Source organism: Pseudophryne corroboree, chromosome 3 (genome assembly GCF_028390025.1).
Source record: "Pseudophryne corroboree isolate aPseCor3 chromosome 3, aPseCor3.hap2, whole genome shotgun sequence".
In the NCBI taxonomy this organism is placed as follows: Eukaryota; Metazoa; Chordata; class Amphibia; order Anura; family Myobatrachidae; genus Pseudophryne; species Pseudophryne corroboree.
In genome coordinates, this window is record NC_086446.1 from 22702164 (window position 1) to 22730001 (window position 27838).

Sequence of the window (27838 nt, forward strand, 5' to 3'; positions counted from 1 at the left end):
AAAGTGACGTCAGGAGTGGCGGCCATTTTCCCCTGGTCTGAACTTCTATAATTCCCACAAGGCAGCAGGAGCAGAAAGCAGCAATTGCTGTGTCTGGCAGCAGGTAATGATATTATTATTATTATTATTATTATTATTATTCTATAGGCTGAGCAGCTCTGGTGTCAGGTTGCTGTACTACAGGGGGAGCAGCCTCTGGTGCCTTGTTATAGTGCAGCTGGAGCAGCCTATGGTGCTGCATTATCATTGTACAGGTGGCTGACACTCTAGTGCATACCTTCCAACGTGACCCTCTCCAGGAGGGACACAATGCTCTGCTTCTGGACTTTTTTCCTAATGTATGATTGCCGACACCTGTGTTGACCAGGATAATGGATAGGAAAGGTGTTTCAGCACAGGTGATGGCAATCATACATTAAGAGGGGAGTCCAGAAGCAGAGTATTCTGTCCCTCCTGGAGAGGGTCATGTTGGGAGGTATGCTAGTGTCCTATTACTGTAATACAGGTGGCGCAGACCCCTCCGTTTCCGTAATACAGGTTGTGCAGTCACCTCAGTTATTATAATAATAACAGGACACCACAGGCTGCTCCCCCTGTTTAATACTAATAACATGACACCACAGGCAACTCCCCCTGTATAATACTAATAACAGGACACCACAGGCTGCTCCCCCTGTGTAATAATAATAACAGGACACCACAGGCTGCTCCCCCTGTATTATAATAATAATAATGGGACACCACAGGCTCCTCTCCCTGTATAATACTCATAACAGGACACCACAGGCTGCTCCCCCTGTATATTAATAGTTACAGGACACCACAAGCTGCTCCCCCTGTATAATAATAATAATAACAGGACACCACAGGCTGCTACCGCTGTATAATAATAACGAGACACCACAGGCCGCTCCCCCTGTATATTAATAATAACAGGACACCACAGGCTGCTCCCCCTGTATAATAATAATAATAATAACAGGAGGAGCAGACCCCGCCGTTGCCATAAGACAGGTGGCACTAGGTTGGCCTCAGGCACCGTCACACCTTCTCTCTGACAGTTTGATGGTATCAGTTCCTCCGTTATTGCCTGAGGTCACCGCTAAGGGCCAGCTCCACATACGCTTCTCCGCACTCAGTCCGGCAACCTGGCGTGTCACAGCCACCCGCTGTCAGAGCCCTCACACTGTAGCCGGCCACAATATTTCCATTGCAGTGAGTAAATCACAAGTGTGCGTGTTCTCTGGTACCCGTGAGGAAATAACGCTGCGTGTGCTACGCATCGAGGTTACAGAAGGTCACGTCTGTATGTGATGTCCCACTCCACTACTATAATAGGTGGCTGCTTATACCCAGTGATATTACGTGGTGTGACTCCTGAACCACTGACCGAAAGCAATATTGCTTATCCTAATTCCCTTGTATTTTATAGTATCAGCCCATGGTCACTAGTCCTCTATTTCAGGTACTATAATGGGGCTCTGAGTATGTTATCTGCCCATTTCAGGTGCTGGTCTGGAGCTACAGTAACTGAGCTATCTATTCTGGGTGACGGATGGATCCCTGAGTATGTTATCCAGCTGATCTAGGTGCTGGTCTGGAGCTACAATACAGTAGCAATCTAATCTGTGTTCTGGATTTGTGCTTTGACTGCATTAACAATCCATTCCAGGTGCCATAATGAAGCTTTGACCACCTTAACCAGACACACTGGGTGCCGGAATGGGGTCTGACCACCTTAAACCAGCCGTACAGGGTGCCGGAATGGGGCTCCATCCACCACCCATCAACCAGCTGTTGTGGTTGATGGGTGGAGCTCTAACCACCTCTTTAACCAGCCATACTGAGTGCCTGAATGGGGTTCTGTCCATCTTAACCAGCTGTACAGGGTGATGGATGCAGCTCTAACAACCTCTTTAACCAGCCGTATTGAGTGCCTGAATGGTGCTCTGTCCATCTTAAGCAGCCATATGGGTTGATGGATGAAGCTCTGACCACCTTAACAACCCAATGCAGATGATTGATGGATCTCTGAGTAGACTAGTTGTTCTAGGTGCTGGAATGAAGCTTAGTGTGATTTAGACATTCATGCCAATCACCGTAATGGAGCTATGAGTATGTCAGCTGTTCCGGGTGCCAGTATGGAGTTCTGAGTAAGTTAGCTATCCGTTCGTGGTGTTGGAATAGGGCTAAATGAACCTTGGCCATCCCTTCCAGCTGCTCCATTGAGTCTCAGTAAATTAGGGGCTCTAAGTGCCCAAGTCCTTCATTCCAGCTACTGGAATAGGTGTTAGAGTAGTAGTTCTGAGTTGCCAGAAAGGGTGTTAGGTTATTAATTCCATCTCTTCAAACTCCCGGAATATAGGTCTCCGTAACATGGGTGTGACTAGAGCATTGTGGCTCCACAGCAACATTTTATAGGGGTCCCTGAAAAACACACACCTAGAGGGAGGACATTTGCATACAATGGGTCCACAATAACAAGTCCTTCATCAGTTGGCCCCAACAATGCAACACTGGGGGCAACAGCATATCTAGGGAGGAGACTCTTAACCCCTTCTCTCAGGTAGGCTCAAGCCAGCCGTGGTTACCAAGTCACTAATAGAGTGGTGGACCTGGGAGTGTCAGTATATCTCCCTCTGTCAGCACTCCCTATACACGGATCATTTCCATAAATGCATCACATATTTGTCTTGGAGATCCAGGACTCTTGGCCATGAGAGGACAACTGATGTAACTTCCAGCAATGCCGTGTGATGATCACTCAGCAACCTATGTAGCTGGGTCAGAGGATCTTCTGAGAAACACTGACTAAGGGGCATATGTAATAGGGTCTGAGAGGTTGCAGAAGGTGCGGGATGCTGGATGATCTCAGACATTTTTTTTAAAGCGGTGATCATTTCTAAGGCTAGTTATGATTGCCGCTTAAAATAGGATTTTAATACCTACCGGTAAATCCTTTTCTCCTAGTCCGTAGAGGATGCTGTGGTCCACTTCAGTACCATGGGGTATAGACGGTTCCGCAGGAGCCATGGGCACTTTAAGACTTTTCAAGGGTGTGAACTGGCTCCTCCCTCTATGCCCCTCCTCCAGACCTCAGTTATAGGAACTGTGCCCAGGGAGACGGACATTTCGAGGAAAGGATTTACTTTTATACTAATGGTGAGATTCATACCAGCTCACACCTCAACCATGCAGCACAACATGGCATTCCACATGACACACGCCAACAGGCATGAACCATTTACAGCAACGCGCTGAAAACAAATGAAACACAACTTGTGTAACTATAAAGAACAAATTACAGGTAAAGTACGCACTGGGTCTGGTGCCCAGCATCCTCTACGGACTAGGAGAAAAGGATTTAACGGTAGGTATTAAAATCTTATTTTCTCATACATCCTAGAGGATGCTGGGGTCCACTTCAGTAACATGGGGTTATACCAAAGCTCCAGTACGGGCGGGAGAGAGCGGATGACCCTGCAGTACCGATTGACCGAACTTGAGGTCCTCATCAGCCAAGGTGTCAAACTTATAAAAGTTTTCAAATGTGTTTGACCCTGACCAAATAGCTACTCGGCAAAGTTGTAAAGCCCAGATGCCCTGGGCAGCCGCCCAGGATGAGCCCACTTTCCTAGTAGAATGGGCCTTCACCGACTTCGGTACCGGCAAGCCTGCCGTAGAATGAGCGGCTGAATTGTCCCTCTGATCCAGTGCCCAATAGTATGCTTAGAAGCAGGACACTCAGTCTTGTTGGGAGCATACAGGACATATAAAGCCTCTGTTTTCCGTAATCGAGCTGTTCTTGCGACAGAAATCTTCAAAGCTCTAAGAGACTGTGACTCAGTGAAAGTGTCAGTAGCTACTGGCACCACAATAGGTTGGTTTATGTGGAAGGATGAAACCACCTTTGGAAGAAATTGTTGACGAATTCTTAACTCTGCCCTATCTTCATGGAAGATCAGGTAAGGGCTCTTGTGAGACAAGGCCCCCAACTCAGACACCCGCCTTGCGGATGCCAAGACCAAAAGCATCACCACTTTCCAAGTGAGAAACTTAAATTCTATCTCCTGCAGAGGTTTAAACCAATCTGATTGAAGGAACTGCAACACCACATTAAGGTCCCATGGTGCCACTGGAGGCACAAATGGAGGCTGGATGTGCAGAACCCCTTTCACGGACATCTGAACTTCTGGAAAGGAGGTCAATTGTTTTTGAAAGAAAACTGATAATCTAAGGCCCACATCCACACCCGCCTGCAGAAAATGGAGAAAACGTCCCAACTCAAACTCTTCCGTAGAAGCCTTCTTGGATTCACACCAAGACACATATTTTCTCCAAATACGGTGGTAATGTTTAGACGTTACTCCTTTCCTGGCCTGAATAAGAGTGGGGATGACTTCCTTGGGAATACCCTTTCGGGCTAGGATCCGAAGCTCAACAGCCATGCCGTCAAACGTACCCGCGGTAAGTCTTGATACACACACGACCCCTGCTGTAGTAGGTGCTCTCGAGGAGGAAGAGGCCGAGGATCTTCTATGAGCAACTCCTGAAGATCTGGATACCAAGCCCTCCTTAGCCAGTCTGGGGCAATGAAGATTGCTCAAACTGTTGTTCTTGTTATTATTTTGAGAACTTTTGGAATCAGTGGAAGTGGAGGGAAAACATATACCGACCGGAACACCCACTGGGTCACCAGTGCTTCCACTGCTATTGCTTGTGGGTCTCTCGACCTGGAACAATATCTCTGAAGCTTCTTGTTTAGACGAGATGCCATCATGTCTACTTGAGGAACTCCCCAAAGACTTGTCACCTCTGCGAAAACTTCTTGGTGGAGGCCCCACTCTCCTGGATGGAGATTGTGTCTGCTGAGGAAGTATGCTTCCCAGTTGTCCACTCCCGGAATGAAAATTGCTGACAGAGCTCTAACATGTCTTTCTGCCCAGAGGAGAATCCTTGTCTCCTCTGCCATTGCCGCTCTGCTTTTCGTTCTGCCTTGCCTGTTTATGTACACGACTGCTGTTACATTGTCCGACTCGATCTGCACGGGATCTCGAAGAAGATGTACCTCTTGTAGAAGGCCGTTGTAAATGGCTCTCAATTCCAGAACGTTTATGTGAAGGCAGGCTTCCTGACGTGACCATTTTCCTTGGAAGCTTTCCCCCTGAGTGACAGCTCCCCAGCCTCGGAGACGTGCATCCGTGGTTATTAGGACCCAGTCGTGAATCCCAAACCTGCTTCCCTCTAGTAGGTGAGAACTGTGTAGCCACCACAAGAGCGAAATCCTGGCTTTGGGGAACAGGATTATTTTACGGTGCATGTGTAGGTGGGATCCAGACCACTTGTCCAACAGGTCCCACTGGAATACTCTTGCATGAAATCGGCCAATCTGTATGGCCTCGTGGGCTGCTAAAATTTTCCCCAACAACCGAATGCATTGATGTATCGACACGCTTGTTGGTTTCAATATTTGTTTGACCATTTTCTGGATTTCCAGAGCCTTTTCCACTGGAAGAAATACTCTCCGTACTTCTGTGTCCAGAATCATCCCTAAAAATGACAATCTTGTCGTCAGTTCCAACTGCGACTTTGGAAAATTCATGATCCAACCGTGTTATTGGAGTATTGACAGGGAGAGTGCAATGTTCTGCACCAACTGTTCCCTGGATCTCACTTTTATCAGGAGATCATCCAGATAAGGAATTATAATGACTCCTTTTTAACGAAGGAGGACCATAATCTTCGCCATCACCTTGGTGAATACCCTCGGTGCCGTGGAGAGTCCGAACGGCAACATCTGAAACTGGTAATGGCAATCCTGTACTGCGAATCTCAGATAAGCTTGGTGAGGAGGATAAATGGGAACATGCAATTAAGCATCTTTTATGTCTACTGACACCATGAAGTCCCTCTCCTCCAGACTGGAAATCACTACCCTCAGGGATTCCATCTTGAACTTTGAACCTTTTCAGGTAGAGTTTCAGATTTTTCAGGTTTAAAATCGGTCTGACCAAGCCATCCGGCTTCGGAACTATGAAGAGGCTTGAATAAAAAACCTTCTCCTTACTGTGCCAAGGGTACCAGGACAATGACCTGATCCTGACATAATTTTTGAATTGCCGTTGTTACTGCCTCTCTTCCCGGAAGAGAAGCTGGCAAGGTCGATTTGAAAAATCGGCATGGGGAACATCTTGAAACTCTAGTTTGTACCCATGGGACACTATCTGTAAGACCCATTGGTCCAGGCCAGATTGAATCCAAATTTGGCTGAAAAGTTTCAGACATGCTCCCACCCGAGCGGACTCCCGCGAGGGAGCCCCAGCGTCATGCTGCAGATTTGGCAGAAGCAGGGATGGACTTCTGCTCCTGCGATCCTGGAGACACTGCGGATTTCTTTCCTTTTCCCCTTCCCCTACCTGCAAAGAAGGGGGATCCTTTGGCCTTTTTGTATTTGTTGGGCCGAAAGGACTGCATGTGAGAGTGATGTGTCTTTTTCGCCGGTGTAGGAGCATAAGGCAAGAATGTCAACTTACCTGCGGTAGCCAACGAGACTAACGCATCCAGCCCATCACCAAACAAGGCCTCACCTTTATACGGGAGAGCCTCCATATTACTTTTGGAATCTGTATCAGCATTTCACTGGCGAATCCACAACGCTCTCCGAGCCGATACTGCCATGGTAGCGGTTCTTGATCCCAAGAGACCAATATATTTCATGGTTTCTAGTACCTACGCAGCAGCGTCTTTGATATGACCTAACGTTAGGAGTATCTCGTCTCCATCTATTGTGTCAATGTCTAATAACAAGTTTTCTGACCACTTTTTAATAGCACTACTCACCCACGCAGACAATGGTAGGCCTGAGTAGTGTCCCATTGGCCAGAGCAATAGATCACCTCACTCACTTGCGGTCTGTCGGCTCCTTAAGTGAAGCAATTCCAGGCGCAGGGAGAAACACCTTTTCTCTTTTATGACAGGGCCCTGTCTAAAATGCGGTGTGACTCCCACCTTTTGGAAAAAGGTAAGCTGCCTGAATTCCTTATAGGAATCTGAAATTTATTTTCAGGTTAAATCAGACTCCCTCCAAGAGACTGTTCAACTCCTTAGGTGGAGGGAAAATTACATTACTTCTTTACTAAAGTAAACCCTCTCCTTGTGGTAAAAGAGGGGGCTTCGTAACTTCTAACACCTCCTTTATATCTAAAACATGTTTTGAATGCTTTTTGCTAACCTAGGACCTATTCCCCTGGAATCACTACTGTCGACACAGGAATCAGAGTCCGTGTCGGTATCAGTTTGTACTACTTGTGCAAATTTATATGTGCCCCAGAGGGGTCCGTATGGATGAAAGGCAGAACTATTAAAAATCACATCTTCAACAGATTATATTTAGTTTTCTGTATGAGATTCAGTCCAGCCTCTTACTGATATGATTCACACTATCATGTAACCTTTCACCCAGTCAGGTTCTTGGTGTCATATTACACCTCTGTGTCTCTAACATGTCTCCCACAGAGGAAGAATTCCCTGCCACAGACATGTTACACATGTGCACAACCACACCACAGACACTCCGGGACTTATAGGGGACAGACCCACAGTAAAATCTGTCAGAGGGACACAGATAGGATTTGCCAGATCACAACCAGGCACCAGTAACACAATGTCTGTGAACACAAAATGCCCACTGACATGCAGCGCTTTTATAATGTTAATCACACAATTATATAGCACCAAATTCACTGTGCCCCCCCCCCCCCCCCCCTGTTTTGCACCCTGATACTTGTTCAACAGTGGAGGAGGACCAGTAGTTTTGAAGAGAGAAAATGTCGCTGAGCAGTGTGCTGGCTGACTGAGGAGGAAGCTCCACTCTTCAATGGCGTGTTTCTCCTCAGCTTTTATGAGGATTTTTTTTATACTGGCGGAGGTAGGACTGTGCCTCAGCAACTTATGCCCCTTATTTATGCCAGTTTCCATAGGTTTCATGCTGCCCAGGTCGCCACTCCCCCCCCCCCCCCCCCCCCCCCGCGCCCTGCACCCTGCAGTGTCTGTGTATGTGTGGGCAACATGGCGTGCTGTGCTCCCGCCAGCTGCGCCGTACCTTTAGCCGTCACTTTCTTGATTGAAGATCTGTCTTCTTACACTCATCTGACTTCTGGCTCTGTGAGGGGGGTGACGGCGTGCTGTGGGAGTGAGCATCTAGGCACGGCTAGTGTTCAGTACCCTTCAGGAGCTAATGGTGTCCTGTCAGCCAGAAGCAGGGCCATGAAACTCTTCAGGAAGTTGGTTCCTGCTTCTGCCCCCTCAGTCCCACGAAGCAGGGAGACTGTTGCCAGCAGTTCTCCATGAAAATAAAAAAACCTAACATAAGTCTTTACAGAGAAACTCAGTAAAGCTCCTCTGGAGTACATCCAGTCTGCCTGGGCACATTTCTAAAACTGAGGTCTGGAGGAGGGGCATAGAGGGAGGAGCCAGTTCACACCCTTAAAAAGTCTTAAAAGTGCCCATGGCTCCTGTGGAACCGTCTATACCCCATGGTACTGAAGTGGACCCCAGCATCCTCTAGGACGTATGAGAAAAAAGAAAAAGAGTCTATGGTCGGGCGGCATCTCCCACCTCCGGCAAACACGAGAGTCTATTACATATGCCCCCAAGACTCAATAGTTTTGGATATGAGGGGACTTAGTGGTCAGTCAGTGTGTACTTTTATGTTTATAAGGGCTCCATGGTAGTGTAGTGGACAGCATTGCTATTTCACTGCACTGGGCTTGTGAATTCAATTCCCGACCAAGGTCCTGTCTGTGTGGGTTTTGTATGTTCTCCATGTTTTGCATTGTTAGTTGGCTTCTTTCAATAATACCCCTAGTGCTGAGGTTCTCAAACGCGGTCCTTAAGGCACCCCAGTGGTCCAAGTTTTAAGTATATGTAAGCAGCAGCGATAGCAGCTCCGTTCACATCTGAATTAGCCCCAATATGTGTACACTACACAAGTAACTTGTAAGATATAGGGGGTCATTCCGAGTTGTTCGCTCGATAAATTTCTTCGCATTGCAGCGATTTTCCGCTTAGTGCGCATGCGAAATGTCCGCAGTGCGACTGCGCCAAGTAAATTTGCTATGTAGTTAGGAATTTTACTCACGCCTTTTTCATCGTTCTGGTGATCGCATTGTGATTGACAGGAAATGGGTGTTACTGGGCGGAAACTGGCCGTTTTATGGGTGTGTGCGGAAAAACGCTACCGTTTCTGGGAAAACCGCGGGAGTGGCTGGAGAAACGGAGGAGTGTCTGGGCGAACGCTGGGTGTGTTTGTGATGTCAAACCAGGAACGACAAGCACTGAACTGATCGCAGATGCCGAGTAAGTCTGAAGCTACTCTGAAACTGCTAAGAAGTGTGCTAATCGCAATATTGCGATTACGCCGTTCGCAATTTTAAGAAGCTAAGATTCACTCCCAGTAGGCGGCGACTTAGCGTGAGCAAATCTGCTAAAATCAGCTTGCGAGCGAACAACTCGGAATGACCCCCATAGCTTCTAATAATTAGATTTATTCCTAGACATCTGTAAGTAAGGAATCACATCCTTGTTACTAGAAGTCACGTACAGTAAGGTAGAGATGTGTCCTGTATAAATACCAAAGTCACTGAAGATGGACAAGTACAGGACTCACACGACTGAGAGGATACTAAATCTTACCCTGGAGATCATCTACCTGCTGACTGGGGAGGTGAGAGGTTCTGGGAGCATCAGAATGACATCACTTATATCTATAGTAATAATACAGGGACATAACTTGGGAGGTGAGGGGATCTGGGAGCGTCACAGTGACATCACTTATACCTAATGTAATAATACAGGGACATGACTAGGGAGGTTAGAGGGTCTGGCGGTGTCACAGTGACATCACTTATATCTATTGTAATAATACAGGGATATGACTGGGGAGGTGAGGGGATCTGAGAGTGTTGCAGTGACATCACTTATACCTAAAGTAATAATACAGGGACATGACTGGGGAGGTGAGGGGATCTGGGAGCGTCACAGTGACATCACTTATATCTATAGTAATAATACAAGGACATGACTGGAAAGATGAGGGGATCTGGGAGTTTCACAGTGATATCATTTATAGCTATAGTAATAATACAGGGACATGACTGGAAAGATGAGGGGATCTGGGAGTTTCACAGTGACATCACTTATATCTATAGTAATAATACAGGGACATGACTGGGGAGGTGAGGGGATCTGGGAGCATCACACTGACACCACTTATATCTATAGTAATAATACAGGGACATGACTGGGGAGGTGAGGGGATCTGGGAGTGTCACAGTGACATCACTTATATCTATAGTAATAATACAGGGACATCACTGGGGAGGTGAGGGGGTCTGGGTGCGTCACAGTGAAATCACATATATCTATACTAATAATACAGGGACATGATGGGAGGTTAGAGGGTCTGGCGGTGTCACAGTGACATCACTTATATCTATAGTAATAATACAGGGACATGACTGAGGAGGTTAGAGGGTCTGGTGGTGTCACAGTGACATCACTTATATCTGTATTAATAATACAGGGACATGACTGGGAAGATGAGGGGATCTGGGAGCATCACTGTGACATCACTTATATCTATAGTAATAATACACGGACATGACTGGGGAGGTGAAGGGATCTGGGAGCGTCACAGTGATGTAACATATCTATAGTAATAATACAGGGACATGACTGGGAAGATGAGGGGATCTGGGAGCATCAATGTGACATCACTTATATCTATAGTAATAATACAAGGACATGACTGGGGAGGTGAAGGGATCTGGGAGCGTCACAGTGATGTAACATATCTATAGTAATAATACAGGGATATGACAGGGGAGGTGAGGGGATCTAGGAATGTATGCAGTAATATTTGGTGTATCTCACAATACACAGGATTACACAGTAGTGAGGAAGACACCCAGCAGCTGTCCCCGTGTGTCAAGAGGATTGAACAGGACCCAGAGCCACATCACGGTGCCTCCACCTCACTCACTGATACATGAGAGGCACAATGACTAGAAGATCCTGGAACTCACGAACAAGATCATTCAGCTGCTGACTGGAGAGGTGACTGCTGGGAATGGGACATTATACAGTAACACCAGTGGACGTGTCTGGGTGATGACTGGAGAGGTGACTGGTGGGAATGGGACATTATACAGTAACACCAGGGGACGTGTCTGGGTGATGACTGGAGAGGTGACTGCTGGGAATGGGGCATTATACAGTAACACCAGGGGATGTGTCTGGGTGATGACTGGAGAGGTGACTGGTGGGAATGGGACATTATACAGTAACACCAGGGGACGTGTCTGGGTGATGACTGGAGAGGTGACTGCTGGGAATGGGGCATTATACAGTAACACCAGGGGATGTGTCTGGGTGATGACTGGAGAGGTGACTGCTGGGAATGGGACATTATACAGTAACTCCAGGGGATGTGTCTGGGTGATGACTGGAGAGGTGATTGCTGGAAATGGGGCATTATACAGTAACACCAGGGGATGTGTCTGGGTGATGACTGGAGAGGTGACTGCTGGGAATGGGGCATTATACAGTAACACCAGGGGATGTGTCTGGGTGATGACTGGAGAGGTGACTGCTGGGAATGGGACATTATACAGTAACACCAGGGGACGTGTCTGGGTGATGACTGGAGAGGTGACTGGTGGGAATGGGACATTATACAGTAACACCAGGGGACGTGTCTGGGTGATGACTGGAGAGGTGACTGCTGGGAATGGGGCATTATACAGTAACACCAGGGGATGTGTCTGGGTGATGACTGGAGAGGTGACTGCTGGGAATGGGACATTATACAGTAACTCCAGGGGATGTGTCTGGGTGATGACTGGAGAGGTGATTGCTGGAAATGGGGCATTATACAGTAACACCAGGGGATGTGTCTGGGTGATGACTGGAGAGGTGACTGCTGGGAATGGGACATTATACAGTAACACCAGGGGACGTGTCTGGGTGATGACTGGAGAGGTGACTGCTGGGAATGGGACATTATACAGTAACACCAGGGGACGTGTCTGGGTGATGACTGGAGAGGTGACTGGTGGGAATGGGACATTATACAGTAACACCAGGGGACGTGTCTGGGTGATGACTGGAGAGGTGACTGCTGGGAATGGGGCATTATACAGTAACACCAGGGGATGTGTCTGGGTGATGACTGGAGAGGTGACTGCTGGGAATGGGACATTATACAGTAACTCCAGGGGATGTGTCTGGGTGATGACTGGAGAGGTGATTGCTGGAAATGGGGCATTATACAGTAACACCAGGGGATGTGTCTGGGTGATGACTGGAGAGGTGACTGCTGGGAATGGGGCATTATACAGTAACACCAGGGGATGTGTCTGGGTGATGACTGGAGAGGTGACTGCTGGGAATGGGACATTATACAGTAACACCAGGGGACGTGTCTGGGTGATGACTGGAGAGGTGACTGGTGGGAATGGGACATTATACAGTAACACCAGGGGACGTGTCTGGGTGATGACTGGAGAGGTGACTGCTGGGAATGGGGCATTATACAGTAACACCAGGGGATGTGTCTGGGTGATGACTGGAGAGGTGACTGCTGGGAATGGGACATTATACAGTAACTCCAGGGGATGTGTCTGGGTGATGACTGGAGAGGTGATTGCTGGGAATGGGGCATTATACAGTAACACCAGGGGATGTGTCTGGGTGATGACTGGAGAGGTGACTGCTGGGAATGGGACATTATACAGTAACACCAGGGAATGTGTCTGGGTGATGACTGGAGAGGTGACTGCTGGGAATGGGGCATTATACAGTAACACCAGGGGATGTGTCTGGGTGATGACTGGAGAGGTGACTGCTGGGAATGGGACATTATACAGTAACACCAGGGGATGTGTCTGGGTGATGACTGGAGAGGTGACTGCTGGGAATGGGACATTATACAGTAACACCAGGGGATGTGTCCGGGTGATGACTGGAGAGGTGACTGCTGGGAATGGGGCATTATACAGTAACACCAGGGGATGTGTCTGGGTGATGACTGGATAGGTGACTGCTGGGAATGGGGCATTATACAGTAACACCAGGGGACGTGTCTGGGTGATGACTGGAGAGGTGACTGCTGGGAATGGGGCATTATACAGTAACACCAGGGGATGTGTCTGGGTGATGACTGGAGAGGTGACTGCTGGGAATGGGACATTATACAGTAACTCCAGGGGATGTGTCTGGGTGATGACTGGAGAGGTGATTGCTGGAAATGGGGCATTATACAGTAACACCAGGGGATGTGTCTGGGTGATGACTGGAGAGGTGACTGCTGGGAATGGGGCATTATACAGTAACACCAGGGGATGTGTCTGGGTGATGACTGGAGAGGTGACTGCTGGGAATGGGACATTATACAGTAACACCAGGGAATGTGTCTGGGTGATGACTGGAGAGGTGACTGCTGGGAATGGGGCATTATACAGTAACACCAGGGGATGTGTCTGGGTGATGACTGGAGAGGTGACTGCTGGGAATGGGACATTATACAGTAACACCAGGGGATGTGTCTGGGTGATGACTGGAGAGGTGACTGCTGGGAATGGGACATTATACAGTAACACCAGGGGATGTGTCCGGGTGATGACTGGAGAGGTGACTGCTGGGAATGGGGCATTATACAGTAACACCAGGGGATGTGTCTGGGTGATGACTGGATAGGTGACTGCTGGGAATGGGGCATTATACAGTAACACCAGGGGACGTGTCTGGGTGATGACTGGAGAGGTGACTGCTGGGAATGGGGCATTATACAGTAACACCAGGGGATGTGTCTGGGTGATGACTGGAAAGGTGACTGCTGGGAATGGGACATTATACAGTAACACCAGGGGATGTGTCCGGGTGATGACTGGAGAGGTGACTGCTGGGAATGGGGCATTATACAGTAACACCAGGGGATGTGTCTGGGTGATGACTGGAGAGGTGACTGCGGGGAATGGGGCATTATACAGTAACACCAGGGGATGTGTCCAGGTGATGACTGGAGAGGGGACTGCTGGGAATGGGACATTATACAGTAACACCAGGGGATGTGTCTGGGTGATGACTGGAGAGGTGACTGCTGGGAATGGGGCATTATACAGTAACACCAGGGGATGTGTCTGGGTGATGACTGGAGAGGTGACTGCTGGGAATGGGGCATTATACAGTAACACCAGGGGATGTGTCTGGGTGATGACTGCTGGGAATGGGGCATTATACAGTAACACCAGGGGATGTGTCTGGGTGATGACTGGAGAGGTGACTGCTGGGAATGGGACATTATACAGTAACACCAGGGGATTTGTCTGGGTGATGACTGGAGAGGTGACTGCTGGGAATGGGGCATTATACAGTAACACCAGGGGATGTGTCTGGGTGATGACTGCTGGGAATGGGGCATTATACAGTAACACCAGGGGATGTGTCTGGGTGATGACTGGAGAGGTGACTGTTGGGAATGGGACATTATACAGTAACACCAGGGGATGTGTCTGGGTGATGACTGGAGAGGTGACTGCTGGGAATGGGGCATTATACAGTAACACCAGGGGATGTGTCTGGGTGATGACTGCTGGGAATGGGGCATTATACAGTAACACCAGGGGATGTGTCTGGGTGATGACTGGAGAGGTGACTGCTGGGAATGGGACATTATACAGTAACACCAGGGGATGTGTCTGGGTGATGACTGCTGGGAATGGGGCATTATACAGTAACACCAGGGGATGTGTCTGGGTGATGACTGGAGAGGTGACTGCTGGGAATGGGACATTATACAGTAACACCAGGCGATGTGTCTGGGTGATGACTGTATCACTGTGTGTGTCAGGTGTCTATAAGGTGTCAGGATGTCACTGTCTATGTCTCCATGCAGGAGGGGGAGTATATAGAGGAACACAGGGGTCTGTACAAGGACGTGATGATGGAGAATCACCAGCCCCTCACATCACTGGGTAAGAGGAGACTGTCATGTATTGTACAGGGGAGAGCAGGTATGGGGGCCCCTATATATACATCATCTGATAATCACATATATACACTGTACTCAGTCACTGTGTGTCTCCTACAGATGGACCCAGTAACAGAGATACCCCAGAGAGATGTCCCCGTCCTCTGTATTCCCAGGATTGTACAGAGGAGAATAACAGGATCCCACAGGAGGATCAGGTAGGTGGGATTTAGGGTCTCACTAATATACCAAACTCACAGTTGTTCTCTACTTTGTATACTAATACCCCCAGGGGTACTTGCTGTAATGTCCAGGGGTACTTAAAAATGCTGTGGTGCAGAATTTCCCAGTGATAATGAGACACACAGGGAAAGCAGTAGGACCCTGATAACAACATGGGAACATCTATCCCTGTGTAAGAAGGCAGATGGGGATCACAGATTTATTGTACATTTCTCTTACGTCCCAGAGGATGCTGGGGTCCATATTAGTACCATGGGGTGTAGACGGGTCCACCAGGAGCCATTGGCACTTTAAGAGTTTGTGAGTGTGGGCTGGCTCCTCCCTCTATGCCCCTCCTACCAGACTCTCTCTAGAGCTTTTCTAGAAAAATGTTATTTTAGAGTTTGTTATTTTACAGGGAGGCTGCTGGCAACAGCCTCCCTGCAGCAAGGGACTAAGGGGGGAGCAGTGTCCGCCCTGCGGGGTCTGAGCCACTGTCTCCGCTGACTGGACACTGAGCTCCAAAGGGGTCGGATAGTTCTCCGCCACAGGGTGCCGCTCGCCCCAGCAGCATGCCGCCAACCCCTTACAGAGCTGAAGAAGTGGTGAGTGAGACACCGACCTCCTTATCAAGCGGGGGGCCGAGGTGAAGATGGCAGCAGCGGTACTGCGCTCCTGGGAAGGCTCAGCGGCATATGGTGCGGTGCTGTGAGGGGCGCCCTGGGCTAGCGCTTACCCCCCACACTGGTCCAGAAGCCTGTCGGTGTCCTCGGATCTTAGCCAGACAAATTTCCTCAGGCCAGTATAATCCATGAAGAGCGGGAAGACAGCGCCATTAAGGGGGCGGAGATTCTCCTCAGAGCGGACCCAGCAGTGTTTCAGCGCCATTTTCCTGTCTGCAGAGCGCTGAGAGGAAGAACAGGTCCCTCCACAGCACCTCCAGCTATCTGTACACGATACCAGGGGGTTGTAGAAGGGAGGGGAGGCTGTAATAAGACTGTGTGTCCTATTATGGTGCACAGTCAGCGCTGACAAGGGGTCTCCCTTTGCTGAAAGCACGGTGTGTGGGTTGGCTCCAATCTCTGTGTCTCTCTTGCCATTCTTGGGGGGGGGGGGGGGGGGGGGGGACAGGGGGGACGGGACTCTGTCTGCCCCCACCTCTGTGTGTGTGGAAATTTTGGTGGTCTCCTTTAGCTATGCCCAGGGACACTGTGTCATATGCTGCAGAGGATTTATCCTCCCAGGATGATCCCATTCCATGTAATCAGGATAGCACTGGTTTAGCACAGATGCCAGCAAGGGAACCGGAGTGGTTTTCCTCTATCAAATCTTGGATTTCTCAGATTTCTGACAGGGTTGCAAGTACTGAATCTGCAACCCAGGTATTACAGAGCTCTATGGCAGTATGGCCGGTTTCTGGTACCTCTGGACACCCCGCTATATACCCTCACAAACGTGCGCTTATGCATGTCACACAAGACGACACGGATACCGATTCTGACACCACAGAGGGTGATGGGGAAGTGTTGCGGGGGTCCGCATCTCTTGCAAAGGGGCACCAATTGATGATATAGGCTGTCAGGGATGTGTTGAATGTTAATGATACCTGAGCAGGTTGAGGAGGCTTTCTTCACTGAAAATCAAAAAGCCTTGCTAACTTTCCATGTGTCAAAGAAATTGAATGCTATATTTGAAAAAGCATGGGTAAACCCTGAGAAAAAAATCCAGGTCCCTAAAAGAGTCCAGGTGGCGTTTCCTTTTCCTGAGAAAGATAGTAAAAAATGGGAAAACCCGCTGATTGTTGACGCATCTGTGTCCAGACTCTCAAAGAAGGTGGTTTTGCCTGTTCCGGGATCTACCGCCTTAAAGGAGCCGCCTGATAGAAAAACGGATGACACACTTAAATCAGTGTACACTGCTTCAGGGGCCATATTACGTCCTACTATTGCTACCGCATGGATTGCAAAGGCAAAAGTAAAGTGGTCGACTACCTTACTTGAGGATTTGGATACAATGGATAGGGATGACGATGCTTTATATTTACGCAACATTCATGATTCAGCAGGTTTTATGGTAGAATCCATGAAAGATCTGGGTTTCATGGCTGCGGGAATATCTTCCATGTCTGTTTCAACTAGTCGGGGACTGTGGCTGCGCCAGTGGTCGGCAGACACGGAATCCAGAAAAAGTGTGGAGGCCCTACCCTATACAGGTTAGGCTCTCTTTGAGGAAGCTCTAGACGCGTTCATATCCACCGCTACAGTGGGTAAGTCTCCGTTTCTTCCCTCAGCAGCACCTGCTCCGAAGAAATCCTTCTCTTCATCTGCAATGCAGTCCTTTCGGCCTAACAGGCCTAGAAAGTCCAGAACGTCCAATACCTTGTGTAGGGGAGGTCGCGTTAAGTCCAAGAAACCTGCCGCTGCAGGTTCCCAGGAGCAACAGCCTGCTTCAGCTACGCCAAAGTCCTCCGCATGACGGTGGACCGCGCTGCCTGGAGATGGGGCCAGTGGGAGCCAGACTCAGACACTTCAGTCACGTCTGGGTATCGTCCGACCTGGATAAGCGGGTGATAGATATTGTATCCCAGGGATACAGGATGGAATTTCAAAGTCTCCCTCCTCATAGTTTTCTCAAATCAGGCTTACCAACTCTGTTGGCAGACAAAACTGTACTACAGTACGCTGTCCAAAAACTGGTGGAGGCACAGGTCATTGTGCCAGTACAACCTCACATGCAGAACAAAGGTTACTATTCAAACCTTTTCATGGTACCAAAACCGTATGGGTCGGTCAGGCCCATTCTGAATCTGAAATCATTGAACCCCTTTCTAAGGGAGTTCAAGTTCAAGATGGAGTCTCTCAGGGCAGTGATATCAGGTCTGGAAGAGGGAGAATTCCTGGTATCACTGGATATCAAGGATGCGTACCTCCACATTCTGATCTCTCATTGCTGGACTGTCATTTCCAGTTCCAGGCCCTGCCATTCGGCCTCTCCACAGCACCAAGGGTGTTTACCAAGGTGATGGCAGAAATTATGGTTCTCCTCCGCAAACAGTGTGTGAACATCATTCCATATCTGGACGATCTGCTGAAAAGCATCGTCCAAGGAGAAGCTGCTTGCAATCCATTGTTCTCACAACACGCCTCCTCAGGAGTCATGGTTGGATTCTGAACCTTCCAAAGTCACATTTGGAACCAAACCCGGAGGTTGTCCTTTCTGGGAATGATCCTGGACACGGAAGTGCAAAGGGTGTTTCTTCCACAGGAAAAGGCAGTGATACAAGCTATGGTCCAGGATGTCCTGAAGGCAGCCCAGTTGTCGGTTCATCAATGCATTCACCTATTGGGAAAGATGGTGGCCTCTTATGAGGCTCTCCAGTACGGAAGTTTCCACGCTCGGACCTTCCAACTGGATCTCCTAGACAAGTGGTCAGGATCTCATCTCCACATGCACCAGAGATTTCAAAGTGTTTTTATTGACCAGTGAATTACCAGTGAAACAGGTTTAACAGTGTGCATTATATGAACAGTACATTACAATTATACTCCGTGTAAGCCCTAGGTAACAATAGTATGGTAACTGTAGAGGGTGTGTAGTAACCTTTGGAGTGCGTGGGAGTTAGGTAATATACATGTGTGATATAGAGTCGGGGGTTCAAAAGGGGGGAGGTGCAGAGTCCAATGTCTCCTGCAAGTACCATTTTGTGTCTTTGAAGCATTTCCGCAAAGCTTCCTTTGTAACCTGGGGGAGGGTCTGGATATAGGGTAGCCAAGTGTGGAAAAATTTCTCGGTCAATTTGTCTTTCTGTAAGGCGGTATTGGTCCAGTCTAGGTGGAATAGATGAGAGATCCTAGGGTGTAGTAATGCGATGGGGATTGGGTCGGTGGATATCCATTGCACCAGAGATTTCACTCCTCTGGTGGCTCCAATTGCCTCACCTTCTGGAGGGCTGCAGGTTCGGGATTCAGGACTGGGTCCTTCTACCCACAGATGCGAGCCTTCGGGGCTGGGGAGCAGTCACTCAAGGAGTAACCTTCCAAGGAAGGTGGTCAAGCCTGGAAGCCGGCCTGCCCATCAACATCCTGGAACTGAGAGCTGTCTACAACTGTCTTCTTCAGGCAGCCCCTCTTCTAAGAAATCGAGCTATTCAAGTGCAGTCGGACAACGTAACAACAGTGGCTTACATAAACCGACAAGGCGGAACGAAGAGCAGAGCGGCTATGTCAGAGGTCACAAGAATACTCCTCTGGACAGAAAAGCACGCGTTGGCGCTGTCGGCCATCTTCATTCCAGGAGGAGACAACTGGGAAGCAGACTTCCTCAGCAGACACGATCTCCATCCAGGGGAGTGGGGTCTCCATCCGGAGGTGTTCATAGAAATAACAGACCTTTGGGGATTACGCCAAATAGACATGATGGCCTCTCGTCTCAACAAGAAGCTTCAGCGTTATTGTTCCAGGTCGGGGGACCCACAGACAGTGGCAGTGGACGCCCTGGTGTCTCCGTGGGTGTTCCAGTCAGTGTACGTGTTTCCACCACTCCCACTTATCCCCAGAATCCTAAAGCTCATAAGGAGAACAAGGGTTCAAGCGATCCTCATTGCCCCAGACTGGCCAAGAAGGGCTTGGTACGCGGATCTTCTGAATCTACTGCAAGAAGAACTGAGGCTTCTTCCTCTTCGGGAGAACTGCTGCAGCAGGGGCCGTTCGCCTATCAAGAATTACAGCAGCTACGTTTGACAGCATGGAAGTTGAGTGCCTGATACTTGCTCGGAAGGGCATTCCGAAGAAGGCCATTCCTACCCTGATACAGGCTAGGAAAGGGGTAACATCTAAACATTACCATCGTATTTGGAAGAAATATGTCTCTTGGTGTGAGTCCAAGAAGTTTCCTATGGTGGAGTTTCAACTCGGACGTTTTCTCCTCTTCCTGCAAGCAGGAGTGGATATGGGCCTGAGGTTAGGTTCTGTGAAGGTCCAGATTTCATCCCTAACTATTTTCTTTCAGAAACAATTGGCTGCCCTCCCTTAGGTTCAGACCTTTTTGAAGGCCATTCTGCACATTCAACCTCCCTTTGTACCACCTACGGCACCTTGGGACCTTAACGTGGTATTGCAGTTCCTCCAGTTGGATTGGTTTGAGCCTCTACAGGAGGTTGAGGTCAAATTTCTTACATGGAAGGCGGTCACGTTATTGGCTTTAGCTTCTGCTAGACGCGTGTCCGAATTGGGGGCTTTATCCTGTGAACGCCCTTACTTGATCTTCCACGAAGATAGAGCTGAGCTCAGGACACATCAGCAGTTTTTTCCGAAGGTTGTGTCGGCATTTCATATCAACCAACCTATTGTGGTGCCAGTGGCTACTGACTCCTCAATCACATCAAAGTCCTTGGATGTTGTAAGAGCTTTGAAGATATATGTGAGGAAAACTTCTCGTCACAGAAAGTCGGACTCTCTGTTTATCCTATATGACCCCAAGAAATTTGGGTGTCCTGCTTCTAAGAAGACTATTTCTCGCTGGATTAGGTTCACTATCCACCATGCTTATTCTACGGCAGGACTGCCGTGTTAAAAATCTGTTAAGGCCCACTCTACTCATAAGGTGGGGTCTTCCTGGCCGGCTGCCCGGGCTGTCTCGGCAGTACAACTTTGTCGAGCTGCAACTTGGTCTGGGTCGAAAGATGAGCTGGTCACGAGGGATCTGCCGAATTCTTTAGAAGAATTAATCTCACTCTGCGTCAAAGTGGACCTTTGCATGCAGGAGCGTGGAAGCGAACATAGCCGGTCAGATCGATCCAGGTTCAGGCTCCCTCCCTCTAAACAAACGGTTGTACCGAGTCCAGACGAACCGATGCAAATCAACTGATCCCAGTTGTCTCCGGAGGAACGACAGCGTCGACGTGAGGGTAAACTTTGCCTCTACTGTGGAGCTGCGGATCACTTCATCAAGTTCTGCAAGTCCCGTCCGGGAAACGGGCAGGCCTAGCTTGTTCCGGAGGAGTCAAGTTGGGGGTCACGTCCAAATCTTCTCCGTTGGTGGATTGTCTACTCTCTGTATTTTTGTTTTCCGAGTCAAACGCCAAGTCTGTTAACGCCCTACTGGACTCTGGGGCTGCAGGGAATTTTGTTTCTCTTTCCTGTGCTCAGAGTTTGGGCTTAAAGCTGCAGTCTGTCAAACGACCTAGTACCAAAATATCCAATGGTCTCATTACAAGTCACACAGAGCCAATCAAGCTACAGGTCGGAGCTCTGCATCAAGAACATTTGGAGTTTTTAGTAATTCCGGAGATGTCTCACAATCTTGTTCTCGGGTTGCCTTGGCTCAAAATTCATAACCCCCATGTCGACTGGAAGTCATCACAAATTCTATCCTGGGGTTCGTTTTGTCACTCTAATTGCCTCACTCCCGTTTATCCACTCCGTGCATCTTCCAGATCAGATGAAGAGCTCATTCCGGAGGCCTATCGGGAGTTAACAGATGTGTTTTCTGAGCAGGCGGCCGACCAGTTACCACCCCATAGACCCTGGGACTCTCCCATTGAGCTTATCCCAGGGAAGATGCCACCTCGGGGTCGCACATATCCCCTGTCATTATCCGAGACCCAAGTTATGACAGATTGTATCGACTATCATGGTTTGAACGATATCACCGTCAAAAACAAATACCCCCTGCCACTAATTACTGAGCTATTTGACAGGGTTCTTGGAGCCCACGTATTTATTAAGCTCGACTTGAGAGGGGCTTATAATCTTATTCGCACCCGACAGGAGGACGAATGGTAGACTGCCTTCAATACCAGGGACGGCCATTATGAATATCTGGTAATGCCATTTGGCCTCAGCAATGCTCCTGCCGTTTTCCAGGGTTTCGTAAACAAAGTCTTCCGAGATATGTTATATCAAGGCGTAGTGGTGTACTTGGATGACATTCTGATATTTTCCAAGAATCTTGCAGAGCATCGACTACAGGTCAAAGAAGTACTTCTCCGTCTACGAAAGAATCGTCTCTACGGCAAGATTTCCAAATGTACTTTTGAGGTTCCTTCAATTCCGTTTCTCGGTTATATCATCTCGGGTACGGAGCTTCGTATGGATCCGGAAAAACTTACTGCCATTCGGGATTGGACACAGCCTCTCTCTTTGAAAGCAGTACAAAGATTCCTGGGCTTTGCAAATTATTACAGGAAATTCATTAAGGGATTCTCCACCATTGTTGCACCCATTACTGCCTTGACCAAAAAGGGGTCAGACCCAAGTCTCTGGCCTCCTGAGGCTGTAGTAGCATTTGCTCAGTTAAAATCAGCTTTCATGTCAGCCCCGGTACTCCAGCAGCTGAATTTCTCTGAACCATTCTTCTTGGAAGTCGATGCCTCCTCTGTCGGCATCGGTGCCGTTCTGTCACAATACTCTTCTGATAGGAAGCTGCATCCTTGTGGATTTCATTCTCGTAAATTCTCCCCTGCTGAGCGGAACAACAGTATTGGAGACCAGGAACTTTTGGCAATAAAATCCGCTCTAGAAGAATGGAGGTACTTACTGGAAGGTGCTAAACATCTAATCACCATTTACACCGATCACAAAAACTTATTGTATATCAAAACTGCCCAGTGCTTAAATCCCCATAAAGCTAGATGGGCGCTCTTCTTCACTCTGTTCTCGTTTATTATCAAGTACCGGGCTGGGTCTCTAAATGCTAAAGCTGATGCTCTGCCTCGGATGAAGAGAACTCCTTTGAGAAGAGTCTGATTCTTAGTCCAGTCTCCATTTCTGCAGCTCCCACTTCTTTAGGTCCTCCTCCTGGGAGAATGTCTGTACCAGTAGAATTTTGATCAAAGTTACCGCAGCGGGCCCATGTCTCCAAATTCACTGGTCATCCAGGAGTTCAAAAAATGTGTGAGTTTCTGCGAAGGTCATATTGGTAGGACCCCATGAAGAAAGATATACAAGATTATGTTAATTCTTGTCCTCAATGTGCCCAGCACAAAACTCCTCGTCTGCCACCTGCTGGTTTGCTTTGTCCACTGTCCATTACTAGGAAACCTTGGACCCATATTTCTATGGACTTTATTACCGAGTTACCCCTGTCCAAGGGTTGTAATACCATCTGGGTAATTGTAGACCGCTTTTCAAAAATGTCGCATTTCATCCTGCTGACTGGTCTGCCAACGGCTCACAAGTTGGCTCTACTATTCATCCGAGAACACTTCCGCCTGCACGGGTAACCTCAGGAGGTGATCTCTGATCGGGGGGTGCAGTTCACAGCAAGATTTTGAAGGGCTGTTTGCTCAGCCTTACAGATAAAACTCAAGTTCTCATCTGCCTACCATCCGCAAACCAATGGGCAAACCGAAGGTGTCAACCAGGATTTAGAGACTTTTCTGCGCATTTATCTCTCTCCTTCACAGGACGACTGGGTAGAACTGTTGCACTGGGCTGAGTTTGCCCATAATCATCTGTATCACTCCTCCACTGGCGAGTCTCCATTCTTCATCAATTATGGACTCCATCCACGAGTTCCAGAATTACCACTCCTTCCTTCAGAGGATGTTCCTGCTGCAACTTCCACTCTTCGGCACTTCAGTCAAATTTGGAGTAGGATTCATGTTAATCTCAAGAAAATCTCCAGCCGATACAAGTTCTTTGCGGACAAGAAACGGTGGGCAGCTCCTCAATACAAGGTTGGCGACAGGGTATGGCTCTCTACTCGCAATCTTTGTTTAAAAGTACCCGCTATGAAATTTGCTCCGAGATTCATTGGCCCATATCCCATCGTGCAAGTCCTGAACCCTGTTGTCTGCAAATTGGGTTTGCCCTCTCACTTTCGGGTACCAAATTCTTTCCATGTTTCTCTCCTTCGTCCTCTCATTCTAAATCGTTTCCATTCGGAGTCTTCTAGTCCAACCTCGGTGGAGACCGAATCTGGAACAGAATTTGAGATCAAAACCATACTAGACTCTCGTTACTATCACAAGAATCTACAGTATTTGGTAGAATGGAAGGGTTATGGACCTGAAGAAAGAACTTGGCTAAAGGCTTCTGAGGTCACTGCTCCTCGACTAGTTCGGATCTTCCATTCTAGACACCCAACGAAACCAGGGAAGTGTCCAGGGGCCACTCCTAGAGGAGGGGGTATTGTCACATCGCCGCGGCCGCCGCGCTTGCCTTTCCGGGTGCGCTGGGTCGCCTGGCGATCGTCCCTGCTGGTGGGTTCTGGGTCCCGGCATCCGTTGTCGCTGGCGGGTGATGTCATCGGCTCTCTTCCCTCCGCCAGTCAGACTGGGGCAGGAAGTTCAAAAGCAGACGCCGGACAGAGCCCCAGCGCCTGAGTATCTTCTCTTTCCCATAAAGTGGACTCCAGTGCTCTAGCCAGGTTTAACTACTACTACTTTGAAACTCCAGTGTTCCAGGGTGCGAGTGTCTCCTATTACTGCTTTCAACCCTGGTGCTCTTTTGCTACACAGATCTCTGCGCCTCCAGCACCTTGTGAGTATCTCAGAAACATAGACACCAGTGCAACCAGCGTTTAGCGAGACTCTCACCAATTTTTCAGTGTCTTTCACCATCGCTCACAAGTTCATCAGTGTCTTTAAACATTGCTCACAAGTTCTTCATTCATCAGTGTCTTTCACCATTGCTCACAAGTTCCACAGTGTCTTTCACCATCGCTCACAAGTTCATCAGTGTTGTTTACCATCGCTCACAAGTTCATCAGTGTCTTTAAACATCGTTCACAAGTTCTTCATTCTGCAGTGTCTTTTAACATCGCTCACAAGTTCTCATTCTTCTATGTGCTTCAGCATCGCTCCTCAACCCTTTCACATAGTAAAGTTCTTTAACGTTTTGCACCAATTATAACTGTCAAGTTCTGCATGAGGAAAAGCTATATCCGACCATCTCTACTCCGACCCAGCTGCGGTTCCTCTTCCCGACCATCGGAAGAACCCCCGAGTTCTCAACACTCCCAACCCAGGTCAGTGAAAGTCACTGTGTGTTACCAGCCCAGAGATCTGACCAGTCTCCTCCCCACACTCTCTGGTGTATCTCATACATCAGGAGCCATCAGTCCCTATCATACTCATGCTCTCTCTCTCACATCATGTCACTGTGTGTTACCAGCCCAGAGATTTGACCAGTCTCCTCCCCAAACTCTCTGGTGTATCTCATACATCAGGAACCATCAGCCCCTATTATACTCCTGCTCTGCTCCTCACATCATGTCACTGTGCGTTACCAGCCCAGAGATCTGACCAGTCTCCTCCCCACACTCTCTGGTGTATCTCATACATCAGGAGCCATCCGCCCCTATTATACTCCTGCTCTTCTCCTCACATCATGTCACTGTGTGTTACCAGCCCAGAGATCTGACCAGTCTCCTCCCCACACTCTCTGGTGTATCTCATACATCAGAAGCCATCAGCCCCTATTATACTCCTGCTCTCCCCCTCACATCATGTCACTGTGTGTTACCAGCCCAGAGATCTGACTAGTCTCCTCCCCAAACTCTCTGGTGTATCTCATACATCAGCAGCCATCAGCACCTATTATACTCCTGCTCTGCTCCTCACATCATGTCACTGTGTGTTACCAGCCCAGAGATCTGACCAGTCTCCTCCCCACACTCTCTTGTGTATTTCATTCATCAGGAGCCATCAGCCACTATTATTCTCCTGCTCTGCCCTTCACATTATGTCACATCACGTATAAAGCTGGGTACATACTTGTCCAATCCTTGTAAGATCCATCTCCCAACCGACCGGTTTGCCTGACATTGGACAAGTGAGTATTTCCTCCGCTAACCGATCCACATACCAAATCCTGTTCATCTATCGTGTCTCCTGGTTTTTGAACCTTCCTGAAAACTAGGAGACCAGGTGACGAATATTATAGTGTGTAGGCTGCGGAGACTGGAGCTGGTGACCGATCTCCGGTCCCGGCAGCTCAGCACATTATCAGGCGGCGGTGTGGGATCTTGAGGGATTCCGGCACTGCTATGGGATGAAGCAGTAGTCAGTGTAGGGTGGGGCGGTGGCGGGAGGTGGTGTGGAAATGGCAGCTGAGCCGATGTTCTTTACCGGGTGTCATGGCGGAGGAGGGGCGAGGAAGAGCTCATGAAGATCGATGCAAAAGAGCCAATAGGCCGCTGCCCTCCAGGTGAAGACTACCAGTAAACCATAGATCTGGATAATGTACTTTTATAGCCCTGGTTCTGATCCATCACTATGTTAGGACTTTAATTAAAGCGGTGGCTGTAGGCCCATGACAATTTAGGCGCTCCTAGTGCCCATGTTACTCAGTGGTTTAATGTGGGGTAACACTGTACATGTATTATATGTTTTATTTTGAATGTTGCTATATATTGTGAATATACAGTATGCCAAGCTGATGATATATTTCTAAAGCAAAGATCCACATATACTGACTTTGTAATTATGTGATGTATTCGATGTGTTTCCTTTGTGTACAAGATGACCAGAACATCTCAGATATGTAGGTATGGTCTCCATAGGTGTAGCCTAGAAATCTGAGGAGATAAGGAGAAAAGAGCCATCAGACTGTGAGTAGGCCACAGATATCCGTTCTGTGAATACTATTTAATAACACCATGTTAATTGTTTAATTGTCAGGATGGTGGAGTTCATTGTTCCAGAGTGGATGTTGCCAGGACAGCAGGTCTCATATGGGAAAACACTTGTTTGTAAAGGTAGCCAGGCCTTCAGTGTGAAGCACCCAGCAGCGAAGCGTAAGGCTTGGTAACCGACACCCAGTAGTGTCACCTCATGGTGGAAAAATACTAGGTTCTAAAAGAACAAGGAGGACAACATTAGGGGGACATCATGAAGTGGGACATCTGCAGAAGCACACATGGAGAAGACACATGGCATGTAGCACGGGGGCTGATGTTAGTCACAGGACTTTGGCTAAACGGTGATTCTCTGCCAGGCTACCTTGTGGAAGGTATCGCCAGCGCAGGACTTATATGAATTTACTCCTGCATGGACTTATACAAATATTCTCCTGTGGACTAATCTGTTATCACTGATGTGTGGACTCAGTGATAGTTCTGCTGTGTGGACCTGTTTATCTGTAACTTCTGTGTGGAATTGCTGTGGACCTGAATCCTCTTCTGGGACTGACTCTATCTGGACTGCTACCTGCATATCGCTTCTGAGCTACATTTACCTTCTGTTTCCTGTGTGATATCTATTCCTGTGTGCTGTGAGAAATAAACCATTACTTCGGTTTCATTTGCTCTGTGTCTGGGTGATTAAAAGAACTCCGTATCCTCACAAAGACACTAGGGAAGTCCTGGGATAGATGTGACTATGCAAAAGAGCTTGAAGACCACCCCAGCTCCCCCTTCCTTCCAGGTGACGGTGCTGCATTATAAAATCGTAAAACATTTGGTGTCGTGTTTTTATTTTAATATTTCTTCTATAGGGTGCCTATAGAACCCAGGGGGCCCTTAATGCTTCGCATGCTGGTACTTGTAGTTCTCCGAGTACCAGCATGCAGGGATGCTGTAGTCCTCCTGTAAAAGATAAATATTCTATATTTCATTAATAGACTATAAACTCAACACCCACAGCCC

The 27838-nt window shown here is 48.3% G+C and overlaps 1 protein-coding gene and 1 long non-coding RNA gene across 3 annotated transcripts in view; both read left to right on the forward strand.

Annotated features, from left to right (window-relative positions):
• LOC135057085 (uncharacterized) overlaps positions 1-27838 on the forward strand; it is a 653135-nt gene that overhangs the window by 384844 nt on the left and 240453 nt on the right.
• LOC135054563 (uncharacterized) lies at positions 23-27494 on the forward strand. 2 transcript variants are annotated; one of them, XR_010243532.1, is made up of 5 exons: positions 23-103; positions 10942-11115; positions 14954-15032; positions 15149-15246; positions 26874-27494. It is a non-coding gene; the product is annotated as an uncharacterized LOC135054563 (long non-coding RNA). The 2 variants fall into 2 exon arrangements; XR_010243533.1 differs by lacking the exon at positions 23-103 and adding an exon at positions 9584-9724.